This window comes from Symphalangus syndactylus, chromosome 10, assembly GCF_028878055.3.
Source record: "Symphalangus syndactylus isolate Jambi chromosome 10, NHGRI_mSymSyn1-v2.1_pri, whole genome shotgun sequence".
Lineage (NCBI taxonomy): Eukaryota > Metazoa > Chordata > Mammalia > Primates > Hylobatidae > Symphalangus > Symphalangus syndactylus.
This window is the reverse complement of record NC_072432.2, coordinates 59,479,574-59,499,141: the sequence shown is the minus strand read 5'-3', so window position 1 is coordinate 59,499,141 and position 19,568 is coordinate 59,479,574. Positions and strand designations below refer to the sequence as shown.

Sequence of the window (19,568 nt, the reverse complement as noted above, 5' to 3'; positions counted from 1 at the left end):
GAGATGTCTAACTAAAGTAAGGTCCTCTCACAAAATCAAGACAGCATCCTCCTTCCAAGGCTTAGGCTTTGCCCAGAATTCCTAATACACAGAACAGCCCATACCAACAGTCATTGCTTCTATAACACATGTGGATCAGGAGAAGGGACATTTTAGCATTTCCTCTGCTCCTCCATTTGTATAATCCTTATGGAACAATTGCTGGAAAGCTTGCCATTCCAATGAGAACAAATGGTGGCTCTTCAACTTTTCGAACAAGTTTGGATCCCTGATCTTTATCATAGGAAGAAAGGGAAACATCTGTGTCTGTTGACGCAGTGATTGAAGAATCTCCCTAGAGTGAGAAAATCTCTCACAATCCAACTGACCTCTATATTAATTTTTTATCTAACATTATATTATAATCATTTGCCATGTTATTAAGCATTGTTGTAAACATTGTTTTTAATGCCTATATAATATTTTATCTTACAGGTGTATGACAATTTATTTAAAAGTCCCCCTTCTTGGGATGCTTAGAGTGTTTCCACATTTTTTTATTATAAATAACACTTATGGACATCTGTACGTATAAATCTTTTACTACAAATAAAATTACTTCCCTAGGATTCACGTAAAAAAAAAATGGAGCAAGGTTTGAAGCTGTTGAACTCTATGGTTCCTTCTTCTTTCCAGGCACCCTACATTCAAATGACTTGGAAGAGCAGGTTTTCTGAGCCAGGATACTAAAGTCCCTGTTTAGGAAAGAGCCACATTGTATGTTTACCCTACCACAAAGATACAGGTGAGAAAAACTGAGACCTGGGATGGTGGACCAAAGAGAGGCACTGACAGAATGGGCCCTAGACTTCCAGAGTCTGGGAAACTTAGGCCAGATAAAGACTAGTAGTCTGGCAGTTATTACTGGGAATCACTCCTACTCTACAGCTAGGCGTGTGCCATTCCTCCTGTCCCTTAACTAGAAACTCCCTATGGATAATCTGGCTTCTCATTCCACTGGGAAAATTGAAGCACACAGTAGAGACCTTCTACAAGCTCCCTCCACCACATCTTACCCACTTGCCTGTCTCTATGCACATAAATATCTGTCTTCTTTTCTTTCAATACCATGTATAGGTTGACAACACTCACATTTTTATATCTCCAGCCCAGATTTCTCCCCTGTGTCTTGACTTGATATCTAATTTCCTACGTGACATCTCTCTTTGGATGTCTAATAATCATCTCAAATGTATGTCCAATACCAGACTGCTGATCTGCCCCCAAACCTGTTTTTCTTGTAGTCTTCTGCACATAAGTTAAAGGCAACACCATCCTTTTACTTTCTCATGCCAAAAAATTTGGAGTCCTTTTTGATTTCTCTCTGTCTCTCACACCCCACATCCCATCCATCAGCAAATATTTGCATCATGTCTCACTGGATTACTGCAACCATCTCCTTGCTGATCTCACTGCTTTTCAGCCTGTTTCACAACCCAGCAGTTTAAATAGTTCTTTTAAAACATAGGTCAGATCATGTCATTTCTCAAACCTACCAAATACTTCCATTTCACTCAGAGTAAAATACAAAGTCCTTATAATGGCCATACACAATCTGCCCGCTCCCCATCTCCTTACCCATCTCACCTCATGTCCTGCTATTTTCTCCTTTGTTTGTCTCAGCTGCAGCCACACTGGCCTTCTTACTGTTCTATAAATATGCCAGGCACTCTCCTGCCTCAGGGTCTATGTACTTCCCATGCTTTCTGCTCTTCCAGATTTCTGCAGAGCTCATTCCCTACCTCCTTTATGTCTTTACTTGTTCATCTTCTCATGCGACTTTCCTGACTACTATGTTGAATTGCAAACTCCTGCCCCCAACACTCCATGTCTCTCTTTCTACCTTATTTTTCTCCATCACGCTTATCACTCACCAACGGACCATACTTATTTGGTTTATTGTCTGTCTGTCCCTACTGACAGACAGTTCTTTTATCTATTTTGCTCATTGCTGTATACTTAGCACCTAGATAGTGCCTGGCACATATTTGGTGCTTCAAATACACTTGCTGAAAAAAGTATGGGCATGCTATGAAAAGGCATAGATAGGTAAGGACTTTTGGGTCAGGATTGTGAGAAAGTCATTGGCACCAAGATGTTTTCACTCAATTTTCTGAGTCCTGTTACAGAATCCTGGCCAAAAGTATAATACACCAAAGAACCAGAATTATCATAGGTGAAGTAAACCAGGCCAATTGTCTTCTAGATCCTCTTAGGTATTTTTGTCAATTATACATGTTATGGGAAATTTTAAACTTGTCTATACTAAAGCAAATTAGAATGCTTTGATAAAGCTTATTTTGGATTTCTCAGTGCTTCTCCTTGGTCACAGAATATGGCAAGGGGTTCTAGAAATACAGTTAGTGGGAGAAGGAAAGAAACTAACATGGAATTGAGTGACTTCTAAATTTCTAGACCCCTTACCTCTCATTTAAACTTTTGACAACTTTTGAGTCAAGAAACATTATTCCAGTTATGAATATATACAAATTGAGGTTCGGGCCTGGTGAAATGGCTCACACCTGTAATCTCAGCACTTTGGAAGGCCAAGGCAAGAGGAGGGCTTGAGCCCAGGATTTTGAGACCAGCGTAGGCAACACAGCAAGACCCTCTCTCTATAAAAAATTAAAAATTTATCTGGGCATGGTGACACACACCTGTAATCTCAGCTACTCAAGATGCTAATCTGGGAAGATCACTTGAGCCTAAGAAGTCAAGGCTACAGTGAGTCATGATCATGCCATAGCACTCCAGCCTGGGTGACAGAGCAAGACCTTGTCTCAAAAAACAAAAAAATCAAACTGAGGTTCAGAGAGAATTATTAATTTCTCCAATTTTGCACAGCCAGCAAATGGCAGGCTTAGAATTCCATCCACTAGCTGAGTAGTATAGGACCTAGACCAAGCTTGTCCAACCCATGGCCCACAGACCGCGTGTGGCCCAGGACATCTTTGAATGTGGCTTAAAACAAATCTGCAAACTTTCTTAAAAATTACAAGATTTTTTTTTGCAATTTTTTTATAAGCTCATCAGCTATCATTGGTGTTAGTGTATTTTATGTGCGGCCCAAGACAATTTTTCTTCCAATGTGGCCCAGGGAAGCCTTGAACCCCCTGACCTAGACTTTATAGCTAATAGCTTGACAAATTAGGTGACTTAGAAGAAATCATTTAATATTTGTCTCAGTTGTCTGCCAAAAAAAAAAAAAGTAAATTCACTTCAGACACGTATCTTAGAATAACCCAGGGTGATAAGTTCAGGTTTTTCTGGCTCTTGTTTATTTCTTAGCTCCTTCAGAAGAAAGAAAATGTTCTAAATGTTAGGATCCACTGAGGCTTTTATGTTTCCTAGTTCAAATCTTTAAGCCGTTGTTAAACCACAACAATTACCACAAGCACAGAGCCTCCTGGAACATTTTCCCAAGTAAAACAAATACTCTAGCTGTGTGACAGTGTCAGGCAAAGCTAGAAATGGGACTCCTTGCTGGCTATCCATGTGAAGGGCTTTGTTTAAGGAAATGCTATGTTGCCAGCACAGTCACTTGTCAAAGACAATAGCTGTTGGCCAAGCATTAATATGTGAGGATTGGGAGGGCTGCCAGTGGAAGCAAACTCTTTTGTGGTGTGTACAATGTTGTGCTGGGGCATCAGCTGAAGTTCACCATTGATGACCATCTGAAAACTGCCTTCCACTCACAGTACACTCAAATGGACAACTCAGCAAATTGAAGAATGAATTTCTAGGGAGAGGCAACATGGTATAATTAATGAAAAAAGAACTAGAATAGAAGTGAAAACTCCCTCATTTTAATTCCAATGTTGTGACTCTGATACCTCCTTTAACTTCCCTGCATCATTTTCCTTATTCACTCACTTACCCAGGCACTCATCCAGGCATCCAGCAAGTATTTATTGAATGCCAACTTGTATTCAAGGCACTGGGTCAAATGATGTGATCATTTCATGATTCTGCTTTATGTATGTTAGAGATAATAGTCCCATCTGCCTCAAATTGATGTAATGAGGATGAAAACCCAGTTTCCACTTTGGTAGAAATGGAAATATGTTTGTCTTGCCTACTTCATGGGTCTATTATGAGAATCATAAGAGAGAATTATGTAGGTATACTTAATGAACTTAAAGTGTTATATAGATATGCAGAAAATAAATAAATAAATACTTTGAACAGGATGAAACTTACATCATTGCTGAATATTACTTGGAGAGAGAGGCACAGAGAGAGAGAGGCAGAGAGAGACAGAGAAAGAGACAGACAGAGAGAGAGACAGACAGAGACAGAGAAAGAAAATGTGAATGAGATCCAGTGCCATTTACCTATTCTTTTCTTTTTTCAGTGAAAGCAAGACTTACAAAGATAAAAATAGAAGTTAGTTTCAATAATTATTTTTATAACTTTTTCAGTGAAAATCCACACATAAGAACCAAACTCATGGTTCTCAAACTACACTCTTATACTGATTATCAGTAGTTTTAGGTATTTGGGTTCTGAAATTCAATGCTAGGACTGGGAGTAGAGGATTTTATTGCTTATATATCAGGATTAGGTTTTGCTGCACATTAAAAAAAAAAAAAAAAAAAGCAAACTACCAAAGCCTAAAGCAAGCTGGAATTTGGGGGTTTCTTTCCTCAGATAAAAGGAGTTGGAAGAGAAACTATCTAGCTATGGCCACTGCATAATATCATCTGGGACCCCCAGGCTCTTTTCCCTATTATCTTAACACATGGCTTTCATTATTAAGGTCATCGCTGGGCTGCTGAAGCTCCAGTTATCACACCTGCATTGCAGGCCAAAATAAGAAGGAAATGCAGAAAGTATCACTCCCAGCTGAGTAAAATTCTGTTAAGTAGCCCTTCTAGACGTTTTATCTGGGAATTATGCTTTCATATCTTTGACAGAGATTAGTCACGTGGCCACAGTTAGCCACAGGGGAGACTGGGAAATGTAGTTTTTGTCTTGAGAGATATTCTGCTGGGATAAGAATCAAGGTTAGGCAACTAGCTATCTTTTCCACACAAAATATTACGGAAAAAAGATGTTAATGGATAGAACGTTCTCAATTACACATTTTTCTCCATACCTTTTACATATTCCTTTGGTTTTAAGAATATTATCATTCTCCTATAATAGCATACAATAGTATATGATTCAAAACAAAATCATATACTGGATGTTTTTTAACAATCTAAGTATTTATATTTCATTTTATCCTACAAACAGCAACATGATTTTCGGTTGTTTTATCACATGAAGACATTCAAGCCCCATTAATCCCAATCAAATAAAATTATGGAAGTCTAGAAATCCATTCTGTATGGAACCAAGCTAACAGCGTTCCATCTTCTAACAGCCTTAGCCCAGGAGCATTTACTAGTAAGCACATTGATTTGAGCGTCAGCATAAAATAAGGCACCCCTGAATTTTTCCCAACAAAGAAAAGTGTCCTTGCACTGTGGCCACAGCATGTGTATCTTTCTACATCTGCCCTCAAATTCCCAACAACATGATTGTGCTCTGAGTGGAAGCCTCTTGGTGTTCTGTGTTGCCTTCATCCATATAAGTATATGTAGGTCTTTCTGTTCATTTAGAGTTTGCTTTTTGTGTGTGTGACAGGGTCTTACTCTGTCATCCAGGCTAGATAGAGTGCACCGGTGCGATCGTGGCTCACTGCAGACTTGACTTCTTGGGCTAAAGAGATCTTCCTGCCTCAGCCTCACCCCCTGACCCCTGACCCCCAGGAATTACTGGTGCATATCACTATGCCCAGCTAATTTCTTATTTTTTATTTTTTAGAGATGGGGTCTGATTATGTTTCCCAGGCTGGTCTCAAACTCCTAGGCTCAAGTGATCCCCCCACCCCACTGTCCCAAGTGTTAGATCACATCATGGGTGTCAGCTACTGCACCCAGACAGAATCTGCCTTAAGACTTTAAAGAATTCTGAGCAATAGTGTCTGAGGGGCTCATTCCCTAACCTAACGAGCATTACAAACCAGCTGGGTTATGAAAGAGCAGCAGCCATCCAAAACTGTCCTGATTGGGGAAGTGAACTCTGCGTGCCACAAAGCCGGAATGGCAGCCAAATGAGAAACATATGCTCTGGATTCTGATGCAAAGTTTTTATTTCTTTAAAAACAACTGCATTAAAGTGACATAAACTTAAATTTAATCCAATTTGGACCTTACTGGAAAACAGTATGAATTTTGGATGAAATATTTTGGAGAAATTCGAAATATCTACTATGTTATGTGACCTTAGACAAACAACTTAACCATGCCAAGTTATTGTTGTTATATGAATAATAACAATAATGTCAAATAGTAATAATAATGCCAAAAGAACTGACAGTCTTTTTGAAGATTACTGTGTCAAGAGTGTAAGTTACATTAGAAAGATACACATGCTGGCTGAGTGTGGTGGCTCACGCCTGTTATCCCAGCACTTTGGAAGGCTGAGGTGGGTGGATCACCTGAGGCCAGGAGTTCAAGAACAGCCTGGGCAACATAGTGAAACCCTGTCTCTACTAAAAATACAAAAATTAGCTGGGCGTGGTGGTGGGTGCCTGTTATCCCAGCTACTTGGGAGGCTGAGTCACGAGAATCATTGAACCCAGGAGGCGGAGGTTGCAGTGAGCCGAGATCATGCCACTGCAATCCAGCCTGGGTGACAGAGAAAGACTCCAAAAAAAAAAAGAAAAGAAAAGAAAGACGGGAAGGAAGGAAGGGAGGGAGGGAAAGATACACGTGCTGTGGCCATAGTACAAGGACATTTTTCTTGGTTAGGAAAAATTCAGGGATGCCTTATTTTATGTTGATATTCAAATTAATATTCTAAGTTATAATAAGGCTGTTACATTAGACTCTTGACAGAGTAATCTTCAAAAAGTATTGCTATATTATTAAATAAGTGTACATAAAATAACTTACTGGTCATTCTCTACCTAGTCCAAGGATTTTGTCATTAACCTGCTAAAATTCTTTTAGCAAGACTTTTAATTAGATGTCAAAAATTTACTCACTCTAATGAGGGACTTGAATTCTATAATCTGTAATAACCGACTTGCCGTTGGGCCTTATTGTCTTGGATTCTTTCTTCTTCCTTGGGTTGTTCCTTAATTCTGGGCAATTTGCTGCCCATTATCTCTCTCTTTAAAGGTTGGCAAAGGGACATAGCAACAATTCTGGCAAACAGAGCAAATGGAAATGGAAATGAACCAGAGGTGTGCTCAGTAGAATGTCATGTCATGTGTTGATCAAATGGTACAGAGAACTCAGGCTCTGGAGTCAAGAGTGGGAAGCTATTGTCATAAACTATTCTACATTGGCCCTTAACTTGACCCTTGACAAATCATACAACTTCAGAGACTTCATCTATAAATTGAAAGTGTTAATATCATATACCTTTTAAGATTTGTTGGCCAGGTACAGTGGCTCATGCCTGTAATTCCAGCACTTTGGGAGGATCACTTGAGCTCAGGAGTTAGAGACCAGTCTGGGCAACATAGTGGGACCCTGTTTCTACTAAAAATAAAAAAAACTAGCCAGGTGTGGTGGGGCATGCATGTAGTCCGAGCTATTCAGGAGGCTGAAGCAGGAGGATCTCTTGAGCCTGAAAAATGAAGGCTGCAGTGAGCCATGATCAGGTCACTGCACTCCAGCCTGGGTGACAGAGGGAGACCCTGTCTCAAAAAAACAAGCAAAAAAAATTTGTCAGGATTAAATGATATTACCTATAAAGTATTGGGGCAATGCGTTAATTGTTACATATTACTATTAACCAACACCATTATCAGATATCTCTATATATTAACAACAGAATCCCCCCAAATCTGAAGGTCTCTTTATTTCAAACAATATTTGATTCAATGCAATTCTAGTACAATAGAATACTCCTAGAATGATAATAATATGACTAAGTTTGTTTCTAGGTCATTTCAATAAGAAAATTTAGACTTCATTATCTATTTGTCAATGCTTATTTAATCCATAGTTCATTCTGAGTCCCTCGCCACTTTTACATTGTCCTTTTCGGGTGTCTTTCACAGCCCTGTGGCTTTAATGTGTTGCTGTCTTCCCAATTCACAGTTCAGTTTCATCAGCACTCCTGTTTCCTGTTTTGTCACTGTCTGGGCTGCTTGTTTTGCACCTCGAACTCCTTCCTCTTCCTCTTCAAAGGATATCGTCAACATTTCCAGTAGGGATGGGCAATGAATGCCACAAGCGTTTCTTGCTGCAGCTCTTCCTTTTCTTTCTTTTTCTTTTTTTAACCTCCTTTGAACCTTCATAAGCTTCCTGTAATGACTGTGTCTCTGTTTCAACTATTTCAGTATTTCTGTGGCTTTTGATTTTGATCTGGATTCACGTCTTCCAGCCAAAACCATCTCAAACAAGTAGTTTGAGGTTTTTGCTGGAAGGTAATTTGAATTTGTTTACATGGCCACCAACTCCCAATTTTAGATGTCCTGAGATTTCTGGAGTAGAGGATTGGGCTTACCGGATTGCCTTTCTCTTATTAGCACAATTACTAGCAAAGATGGGCTCTTTTGTTTATGAGCTAATCATACTTCTTATAATTCTAAATAACTACTACTAGATCAGGAGAATTAGAAAAGTCTTTCATTTCAGCAGGGTTGAAAAAAGTTTAATTAAAGTCAACCACAGAGGTAGATATAGCGACATGATTTGATATATGTACATCAATAAGAATAGTCATGCACACACATACACAGAAACACACAATTATTCCTTTACAATCTTCTGGCATCTTTTCTGCAAGGAAGCAGAAACTGGATATGAACAAAATAACTCAGCAGATGACGAATGACCTCTTCCTCTTTCTCCTCCTCCTCCTTCTCCTCCTCCTTTTTCTTGTTTTGCCATCATTGTTTAGGTGAAGAGCAAAACAAGTCCCAAATATTTCTGGGCTGCTCTCAAATTATTGGGCTCTGTGTCGTGTGCATTTGAATGTTCATTCAACAAATATTCACTGAGCACCGACTATGTCCCGGGTCCTCACAATACAGCTGTGTACAAAACAGACCAGATCCCTGCCATCTGGAGCCTCGTACTTGGGTAGGTGATCAGTTTCCGGAATCAGACAGTCTGCTCATTTGAGAAAACTCCTGTTTGATTCAAGATTCCAGAGGGGAACACTGAGACAGGAGCAGACTGGGTTTATCATATGCCCCATCTCATGGTTTCCTAACAGGCCAAATGCAATACAGAGAGGGGTATTGCCCACTCTTCCTTTCTGTTTCTGTCACTCAGACGGGAGCTAGATAGTTCCTTTCCTACCAAGCTAAGACTTTTGCTCTCATCAAGTGAGAAGGTCCCTCTTACTTTACAATATTTCTGGCCTGAACCCTGGCAACCATAAATCTCCTTTTTTTTTTTTTTTTTTGAGATGAAGTCTTGCTGTTGTCCCCCAGGCTGGAGTGCAATGGCGCCATCTCGGCTCACTGCAACATCCGCCTCCCGGGTTCAAGTGATTATCCTGCCTCAGCCTCCCGAGTAGCTGGGATTACAGGTACCTGCCACCATGCCCGGCTAATTCCTGTATTTTTAGTAGAGACGTGGTTTCACCATGTTGGCCAGGCTGGTCTCGAACTCCTGACCTCAGGTGATCTGCCCGCCTTGGCCTCCCAAAGTGCTGGGATTACAGGCGTGAGCCACTGCACCTGACCCAGAAATCTACTTCTATCTCTCACCTTGCCTTGACTTTCACCACAAGACAGAATAGTTCCCCTTAGAGACTTTCATTTGCTCTCTGGTATCACTCGTTAGACTGCCTGAGATATATACTGGAAAATGCCACCTCTTAAAGGGCACCACCAAGTTCTTAATTGAATCCACACTTTAGTCTTTTATGCTTTCGATTTCGATGGTAAAGAAGAACATAGGCCCTGTATTTGCTACTCATATCTCCCATTCATTTGTGTGTGATTATGTAGGTTTTTTAGCTTACACACAGCTATAAAGCATTTTCCAAGTCTTTTTTATATTATCTGGTTTGCATGAAATAAGGATGTAGGAGTAAGTATGTTTGGCTTTTGGCTATAGATAGTTGGAAGTATTTCTAAAGATCCAGTCTCTTCTGAGCTCTCTTACTGTTCTTGTTTTCAACTAACAGAAATTGGAAAATAAAGATTGTGTGGGTATAAAATGAATGCTTGCAATGTTTGTCATTTTTGGAACTCTATTTCTGTGGCTCTTGACATTTTTTAAGATGGCTTCACCTAAAAGTTGCTAAGGCCAGGCCAGAGCCCTTCTTATAAACAAATGACAGGGGACATGATACCCCATAATGAATTCAATCTGAGCCATCTGTGGCGTTATGTGTGGATAAAAAGTAAAAGCTAATTTTGAGTACAAAGAAAATGAATAAAGCCTCTTGCCACTAAGGTAATTAAGAGAAGACTGTCGGAAGGCAACATCATTCTATGCAGCTGGACCTATGCCCTTCTACAGATGGGAAAAATGCCATATGGTTAGGGAGCTTGGCTGTTACCCAAGTGGCTCCTATTCAGTTCTCCATTTGAGCAAGAGTTGAGAGGAGATGGAGAATAGTATTTGGGAGACTTCTTGGGTTCAAGTCCTGCCTCTACCACTTATTTGCTATGTGCTTTCTTAGTAACCTGAAGCAACGAATAACAGTACTCGCCTCATAGGGTTTTTGTAAGGTGTAATTGAGATAGTCCACATTATGCATGCTGCCTATCTGGCACATAGTAATAGGTGGGAGTATTATTACTGTGATGATGATGATGGGTGTCCAGGGAGAGACCAGTCTGAATGTACCTGGTAGACTCAGTAGGTTACTGGAAGTCAGGAGTCACAAATGTGAACCAGGCAGCAAGCTTTAAAAGGTGATTGACAGGGCAAATTGGCAGGGATTGTTAAGAAAGATACAGAGAATGCTGGTAAAACCAGGAGGAATAAGGATGCCCTTTCTCTTATTGGAGCAAAGAGGACATTACCTGGTCTGTATCCAACTAGACAAGGGCCTGAACCTTAGAGAAGATGTTGAACCCCACTAGCGTTAGTTAAGGTCAAACAAGACAAAAGTGTTTTGGTTTTCTGTTTTTGTCTGGTTTGGGATATTCCTGGGAAGGAATATTATGGATTTTGCTCTTCTAATATCTGACTTCAGTGTAATGGAAGAAAAAAAATAGCACTCCAGTAAGCCTTTATAATGCCATACACATATAAAGTGAAACAAGAAGACCCTGTGAGGGATGATAGGAACGACAGATCTCGTCCTACTAAAGGAATAAATTTCCTTCCAAACATATTAGTTATATAAGCTATAAAATATATTGCTATAAAATGACTCATCTATTTGAAAATCCCACTGCATAGAGTTTGTATAGTTAGAAAACCGGTATGCGAAAACGTGAAAGTTGGCAAGAATCAAGAAATAGTTTTTTAGTACCTATTGTGTGTAAGGTATTATTACGTAATCACATAATTATGCTATTATTTTGCTTTATGCATAGATTTGCATTACCTAATCAATATTTAACTGATTTATTTAACCTTTGTAAAACAAATTCAGAATCTCATACTGAGACTTAGGTAGTATATACAGTAGTTTCCCCCTTATCCATAGTTTTGCTTTCCATAATTTCAGCTACCTGCAGTCAACCGCGATCTGAAGATGTTTAAGGGAAAATTTTGGAAATTAACAACTCATAAGTTTTAAATTGTGCACCATTCTGATGAAATCAGGTGATGAAATCTCACAGCATTCCACTCAGTTCCTTCCAAAGGTGAATCATCTTTTGGTCCAGTTATCTGCACTGTAGATGCAACAATCTAGATTATCAGATTGAAAAAACATAGTATAGACAGTGTAGGGTTCAGTACTATCCACAGTTTCAGGCATCTACTAAGTCCTAGAACGTATCCTTCAAGGATAAGGGGGAACTATTCTATTCATAAATTCATAGCATTTTAAAGCTGAAAGAACTCAGAAGGGAATGAAAATCAGTGTCCTAGGCTTTCCTTAAAATGCTAGGTAATGTCCTTAAGAGCTTTTGAAATTTTAAATTATTTTTAAAACACTTTATGAAAGAAATTTTTTAGTCAAATATATCAGTGCTCACCAAATCCCCACCTATTATAAGAATTTACTCATCCTAGCAATGTCAACTGTAGGAAGCATAGAATAGAAACTGAGGTAATATAAATGACTTATTCAAGGGGAATGGCATTAATCAGTCAACAAAGTGAGATAATCAGTAGAGCATCTGAAAAAATAAGGCCTCTCATATGACCTGTTTGTTTATTTCTGTTCCCAGATGACAAATATTTTCTGAATTCTGCCCCGCTCCTCTTGGGGTAGACAAATGTTAAAACAGAAAAAAGTGGCAGGGTGCTTTTGTTTAGTGTGGGCTCATGGGGAAAAGTCCTATAATATTTTCAGCTGGTCACTATGAAGGCAGCCAGCAGTGAGCTCAGCCGACATTGTTGTGGGATGGCACTATGACATCGATTAACGGAAAACTGAATGTTGAAATTGTGCAGCAGAGGAAAAGAAAAGCAGGAGGACAATAACAAAATTTTCCAAACAGAAAATCACGAAATCCTCATAGGAAAAGTATAGTTTTCAAACTCCAGAAGGTATTTGCAAACACCAGTGAGCAAGCTATGAATCTTGTTTTCCCATAGGCCCTACCATCAGCAGAGATCCCAGGGAGAGCAATTTACCTGCACATCGTTGCCAGGGAACAAGGGAAGGCCAGTCAAACTATTTGGGGATTTAGCTGAGCTTTGAAATAACTGAAAAACTATGCTTCAATTTTTACAGTTCATCAGGTAGGATTTCTAGGATTGTAAGGTCCTCACTCTAGAACTTCTGAAAATAATCAGATGAATTGGAATGAAAGAACTAATGGCCTTAATTGTGTCCAAATAGGAATGAAGTAACAATGACTGTCATCATGAGCTATTCTCTTCTGTGGGTCTGGACAGTCTTTTTTTTTTTTTTTTTTTTTCTATTCAGAGCTTCCTGCTTGGTGTTTGCCTAAGTAGGGAGGAAAGCCATTGTTTGAACTTTGCAACAACAGATTGCAAGCTAAGGCTTTTCTACACTTTGTTTAATTTTCCTGAAATGTTCCTTTTTACAGAAAAGATCTGTTGTTGACCTAGCATGCTTTTTGTCTTACTCAATACTCCCCTGGGGATGTAGTTAAAACAACACTTAGCTGTAATTCTCCTGGGTGGAGAAGTGTTTGGTGGTGGCAATGAAACTAAAGCACAGATTTGAGCAACAGTGGGCTGTTGACTTTATGCTAGCCTTTCATAAAGAGAAACCTCAAAACACCGTGGTCATTCAGCAAACAGTGTGTGTTTCATCTAATCCTGGCTGGCTTTGCCCTTGCTTTCTTCAGGCTAGAATGATCCTAACCATCAATGTCTTTGTGTCATGATGCAGAAAGTTGGCTAGGACATAGGAGGATAATGCTGAAGTATAACTTCTGAGTGGGGGAGGGAATCAGGCAGAGAAGTAAAGCTCTACACAATGGCTAGTGCTTCTCTATTATGATGTGTGTTCCAACGGAGGTCAATCATTGTCCATTGTCTCTAGGGAGTGAATATAGTATATTACTTTGGGGTAGAAATTGAGATTTCTTTTGGTGGTAAAATATACAGAAAATAGAAACTCTCTGTACTTGATTTCTTTGAGTTTATTTAAATACCTTCAAAGGCATTCTTCTATGAGAAGGAACATGACATAATAAGCCTCTAAAAATGAAACTGTTTCAGTGATGGAAATTTTGCATATCAAATCTACTATAGCCACTAGGATATATTACCAAAGTTTTAAAAAATTCTTGTGTGCAGTGAACTTTGTTGATTGCCTACTCAGCAAAAAATCTTCTCCCTTGTTCCTAATGAACCTCAATTTTGCTTTCCTCCCTTCTAGTCATGTGGCTGGGAAAGGTTGATCCCAGCTCCAGAAAGGTGTCCGAATGGTCTAAGTAATGCCATCCATCTGTCAGTAATAGATTCAGAAATGGGTATGTGATTCAAGTCTGGCCAATGAGATGTATGCAGAAGAGTGCTGGGTATTCTGGAAAGTTATCCCTTGTCATTCAGAGAGTCACAGGAATCCAGCCTTTTGCTCCTTGAATGGGATAAGGAAGCACATAATCCCAGTTGCTCTTCCAGTCATCCCAAACCCACAGCCCTGCTTTAGCCATCCTATAGCCATCATATATCCACAAGGGGAAAGCAACTGAAGACAACACTGTGGATCCTTGTGACATAACCAAGCCAGTGAACGAATCAATACATTTATCTATTGTTTGAGCCATTGTAGTTGAGCTTACGTTACTGGCAGCTAAAAGCTGAAAGTTATTCTGTCTGCCAAGCCTCATCTTGCACGTCACTTAGTTTTGCTCTTATCTCTCCTTTTCCTCTTTTTCACACATAAATACCAATCTTTTTTCCAACTCACACTGTCAACACTCTGACCTTTCCCTCTTGCCCTCTTTGCCTCTTCTCTCTGTTCCTCTCCCTTTTGCCCTTCCTTCTGCCCTTGCTACCCACAGGTATATCTTAAATCTTATTAGCCACAGCCATGACCAAAGACTAGGACCACCACTAGGTATAACTGGATTAGGTGGAGTTTTGCTCATTTGACCTCCTTTGTATTTTGGACATCAACATCCCTCACCTCTCAGCAATTCTCTCCACTGTGCCCCACTCCATATAACAGAGTCTTGTGTGCTCTGAAACATCCACCCAAAAACTATATTTTCACTAAGATTCCTTTGGTGATAATGCCTTAACATGGTGGCTTCCAAAGCTTTTTTAAACCATAACCCACGTTAAGTATCCTCACTCAGTATACACAGAATATACACATAGGTACTTGATATAGTTTGGATATTTGTCCCTGCCCAAATCTCATGTTGAATTGTAATCCCCAGTGCTAGAGGTGGGGCTTGGTGGGAGGCTGTTTGGATCCCTCATGGCTTGGTGCTGTCTTCACAATAGTGAGTTTTCTAGACATCTGGTCATTTGAAAGTGTGTGGCACCTTCCCCCTCTCCTTGCTTCTGCTCTGACTACATGACATACTTGCTTTCCTGCTTTCCTTTTGCCTTCTGCCATGATCATAAGCTTCCTGAGGACTTCCCAGAAGTCAAGCTGATGCTAGCATCATTGCTTACTGTAAAGCCTGCAGAGCTGTGAAACTCTTTTCTTTGTGAATTATCCAGTCTCAGGTATTTCTTTATAATGTGAAAGGAAAATAAACCTTGGGGCCCCCAAATCACTAAGCTAAATGGAAAAGTCAAGCTGGGAACTGCTTAGAGCAAACCTGCCTCCCATTCTATTCAAAGTCACCCCTCTGCTCACTGACATAGATGTATATCTGATTGCCTCCTTTGGAAAGGCTAATCAGAAACTTGGAAGAATGCAACCATTCATTTGTCTCTCGCCTATCTGTGACCTGGAAGCCCCCTCCCTGCTTCCGCTTCAAGTCTTCCTGCCTTTGCTTCAAGTTGTCCCGCCTTTCCAGACCCGAACAATGTACTTCTTACATATATTGATTGATGCTTCATGTCTCCTTAAAATGTATAAAACTAAGCTGTGCCCCAGCCACCTTGGCCACATGTCATCAGGACTTCCTGAGGCTGTGCCACAGGCTCATCTTCAAACTTGGCAAAATAAACTTTCTAAATTAACTGAGACCTGTCTCAGATTTTCGGGGTTTACAGTAGCAATGCAAGAAGGGACTAACACAACACTGCAGGAAAAGTTTTATGAAACACACTTACCTTTACTACCAGTGACACATTCTGATATTATGTATTCTGTTCTATTTCATTTTTAAAAAGTGTTTGTCGGCCGGGCGCGGTGGCTCACGCTTGTAATCCCAGCACTTTGGGAGGCCGAGGCGGGCGGATCACGAGGTCAGGAGATCGAGACCACGGTGAAACCCCGTCTCTACTAAAAAAGACAAAAAATTAGCCGGGCGTGGTGGCGGGCGCCTGTAGTCCCAGCTACTCGGAGAGGCTGAGGCAGGAGAATGGCGTGAACCCGGGAGGCGGAGCTTGCAGTGAGCCGAGATTGCGCCACTGCACTCCAGCCTGGGCGACAGAGCGAGACTCCGTCTCAAAAAAAAAAAAAAAAAAAAAAAAAGTGTTTGTCTGTACTCACTAAATTGATATCATGGATAGTTGTTGTGACCACCAAAAACACTTCCTTCACCCACAGCAGAAACTCTGGTGGTCATGTGATAAACTTGTCAAAAAGTCCCTTGAGGGTAATTAGACTCATACTTAAACCTGAATAAAATGACAGCCAACACCAACTAAAAGAGGTTCTGCCTGTGTCAATTTGGATACATTTTTTCCCCTAAAAAAATGAAGAGTGAGTGAGAATATACGAATGCTGACACCTGATGTGTTCCTAGTAATTTTAGGGGATCTTTCTGAAATGGCAAAAGTGTTTACGAAACACCATTATAGTTATTTCTGAAAGTAAAGATGTTTCCTGCAAAAGCTATTTGAGTCCCAGAGCCAATTTATTGATTGGTTTTATGTTTGACTTTTTAGAGCCCATTAAACATATCTATTTGGTTATTCATTTGGCAGCTATGCTACTTCTTTATGAGCTGGGAATGGCAGATTATCTATAAGAACCATTTTTATAACATGGATTGTGGTAAAAATGTGTTAGTTTTCTTGTTGATAACTACTTGTTATCAGCTAGAACCACTTTTACAGCCTGTACCATGTGAAGGCCTCACATATAAAGTCCATAGCATGTTTGAAAGTCACATGATATCTAGAAAAGCCTTGTATAAACTGGAAAGCATTGTGTAAACACAAAATATGATTATTATGCATTTTTTTAAAGTAAGAAACTCTTGCCTAAGAACTCAGTCATCCCCATGGTTAGAATATGTCTCCCAAAGTTCATGTGTTGGAAACTTAATTGCCATTGTAACAATTATTAAGAGGTGGGGCCTTTAAGAAGTGATTAGGTCATGAGGGCTTTGTCCTCATGAATGGACTAATGTTATCATTATCACGGGAATGGGTTAATTGTGGTGAGCCTGGCCGCCTTTTTCTTTCTGCTTCATGTGCCCCTTTCTGCCATCCATCCTTTTGCCATGGAATGACTCCTGCCAGATGCCAGTACTATGCTCTCAGCCTTCCTGGCCTTCAGAACCATGAACAGAATAAATTTCTCTTTTTAATAAATTACCTGTCTCTGGTATTCTGCTATAACAGCAGAAAATTGACTAAGGCCTTCATGAATTTTGAATGCCAGTGAATTTTAATGTTTTTATTAATGGTACTGAGTTCTATAAATGTTTTTCCCCACCCTCTAATTGATACACACACACATGGACACACACACACACACACACACACACGCATACATACACATTAGACTTTTAAGCCTATATTCAATACAATACAGGCTGGTTGCTAATTTACAAACCCTATTTTCTCTCTTATAAGATATATTAGAAGGTAGGTTTTCTTCTATATGTAGTTATAGTTGTGGTGTGATATGCCCAGAATTATTGTGAGATATGTTAAATGGTACAGTATAGCTTTAGTAGTTAAGGCAAGGTTTTGGAGACAGAAAGGCTCCAAATGCAATTTTACATTTAACAAGCTCTGTGAATTTGGGTGAGTTACTTAACCTTTTAAGCTCTGATGTTCCTCATCTGTCAGATGGGGTTAATATAATTCACCTCACAAAGATGTTATAGAATTGAATTTATCTCTACTCATTAAATTAATTTCATAATTTACTAATAGGTCATGACCACCAAAAACACAGGCTTAACCCACAGAAGAAATTCTGATATTAAGAATTATGGAGTCAGGTGGAGTGGTGCGTGTCTGTAGTCCCAGATACTCAGGAGGCTAAGGCAGGAGGATTACTTGAGCCCAGGAGGTGGAGGCTGCAGTGAGTTATGATTGTGCCACAGTACTCCAGCCTGGGCAACAGAGTGAGACCCTGTCTCTAAAAAAAGAAAAAGAAAAAGAAACAAAGCTGATTTAAAAAATTGTGGGCATATTACAAACATGCAATGTGTGTGTGTGTGTGTGTGTGCGTGTGTGTGTGTGTGTAAAGTACTTAGGACTTAGGACAGCACACTTAGCATTTAGCACATAATACCTAGCAATAGCTCAATGAGTGGTAGCTTAACAACAATAACTAATGATATTGTGACGTGTTTATTTCATCACACCTTCACAGTGAATAAATGTAGAGATCTAGGACCTGGTACCTCTTGCTTTCCCTTTGGTGCTGAAGCTTCACTCCACTGCTTCCCAAATCTATGTGTCCACCTAGAAATGGGTCATGGTTGCTGAATCATAGAATAATAATACTGCAAAATTGCTAAATCTCTGAAGGGCGTGTGTGTGTGTGTGTGTGTGTGTGTGTGTCTATGTGAGTGTGTGTGAGAGAGAGAGGGAGAGAGGGAGGGGTATGGGGAAGGGAAGCAGTGCTTGTCTCTTTCTTCGTGCTAAAGACACTTCCTTAAAAATAAATACACTGGAAAATAATGACAGGAAACTTTACAAAATTAAAAGAGGATGTCAGGAAGTACAGGATGTGAGGTTGTTTTCATTTCTGTCAGTATTTTCTTATTCATATATATTTATAACTTTAAAAAGCACAGAAGTTCACTATTTCTTCTACTTAAGATCAAGTTTATACATAAAAAAAACCTGTGACAAAAAAAAAGAACCCACTTAATACTTTCTAGCTACAATTAAGTATCTGATCTGACTACATTATTGGGCAACTGAATAGAATACTTGTCACACTCATTCTCTATTTCTAAAAAATGTTGCAGGCCAGGCACAATGATTCACATCTGTAATCTCAGCAATTTGGGAGGCCGAGGTGGGAAGATTGCTTGAGGCCAGAAGTTAGAGACCAGCCTGGACAACAGAGTGAGACCCCATCTCTACAAAAATATTTGTTTAAAAATTAACAATAACAACAACATCAACAAAAAAAAGCGGTTGCATTCTCAGACAGTTCATGCCAATATGGGAAGGATATAAAAGTAAAGTACCTTGAAGCAGCAATGGATAAGAAAAGTTTGGTCTTTTAAAAAAAAAAAAAATTTTTTTTTTATTATTACTTCTTTCCCAGAAGACAACTTTCAAACATAGGAACCTAGGCAAATCAACGAATGCTCAAAACTGAAAACCCACTTCCCCCTTTAAGAATAGAGGGTACAGAAATATCAATACTTTCAATGCTTTAGCAGTCATGTGAATGGTGAGCATTCTATGTTTTTCCATATGCACAGCAAATGAGCACGCTGCTTGCAGCTTTTTCTCCATGAAATGGGGATCTGCATCCCATAGTAGTTGCTGAGCAGTACAGTTCCTCTCCAACATTGAAACAGTTTATCTGCAAACAAATTTCTAAAGTTCCTATTTGGCTGGAAGCCAAAATAAACCAAATATGTTTTGCTGTCCTCTGCTTTGCTGAACAGATAGATGTAAAAGGTTGTAGGT

General features: G+C 39.6%; 1 protein-coding gene, 1 long non-coding RNA gene and 1 pseudogene across 6 annotated transcripts in view; 1 reads left to right on the top strand and 2 right to left on the bottom strand.

The window, feature by feature from the left end:
- The window catches only part of LOC129492206 (protein Cripto-like), a 65,733-nt gene that overhangs the window by 22,197 nt on the left and 23,968 nt on the right, over nucleotides 1–19,568 (bottom strand). The gene's annotated exons all lie outside the window — the stretch shown is intronic.
- Nucleotides 1–19,568, top strand: part of LOC134731523 (uncharacterized) — a 38,015-nt gene that overhangs the window by 2,839 nt on the left and 15,608 nt on the right. The window lies entirely within an intron of this gene.
- Nucleotides 28–19,448, bottom strand: LOC129491609 (HIG1 domain family member 1A, mitochondrial-like; annotated as a pseudogene).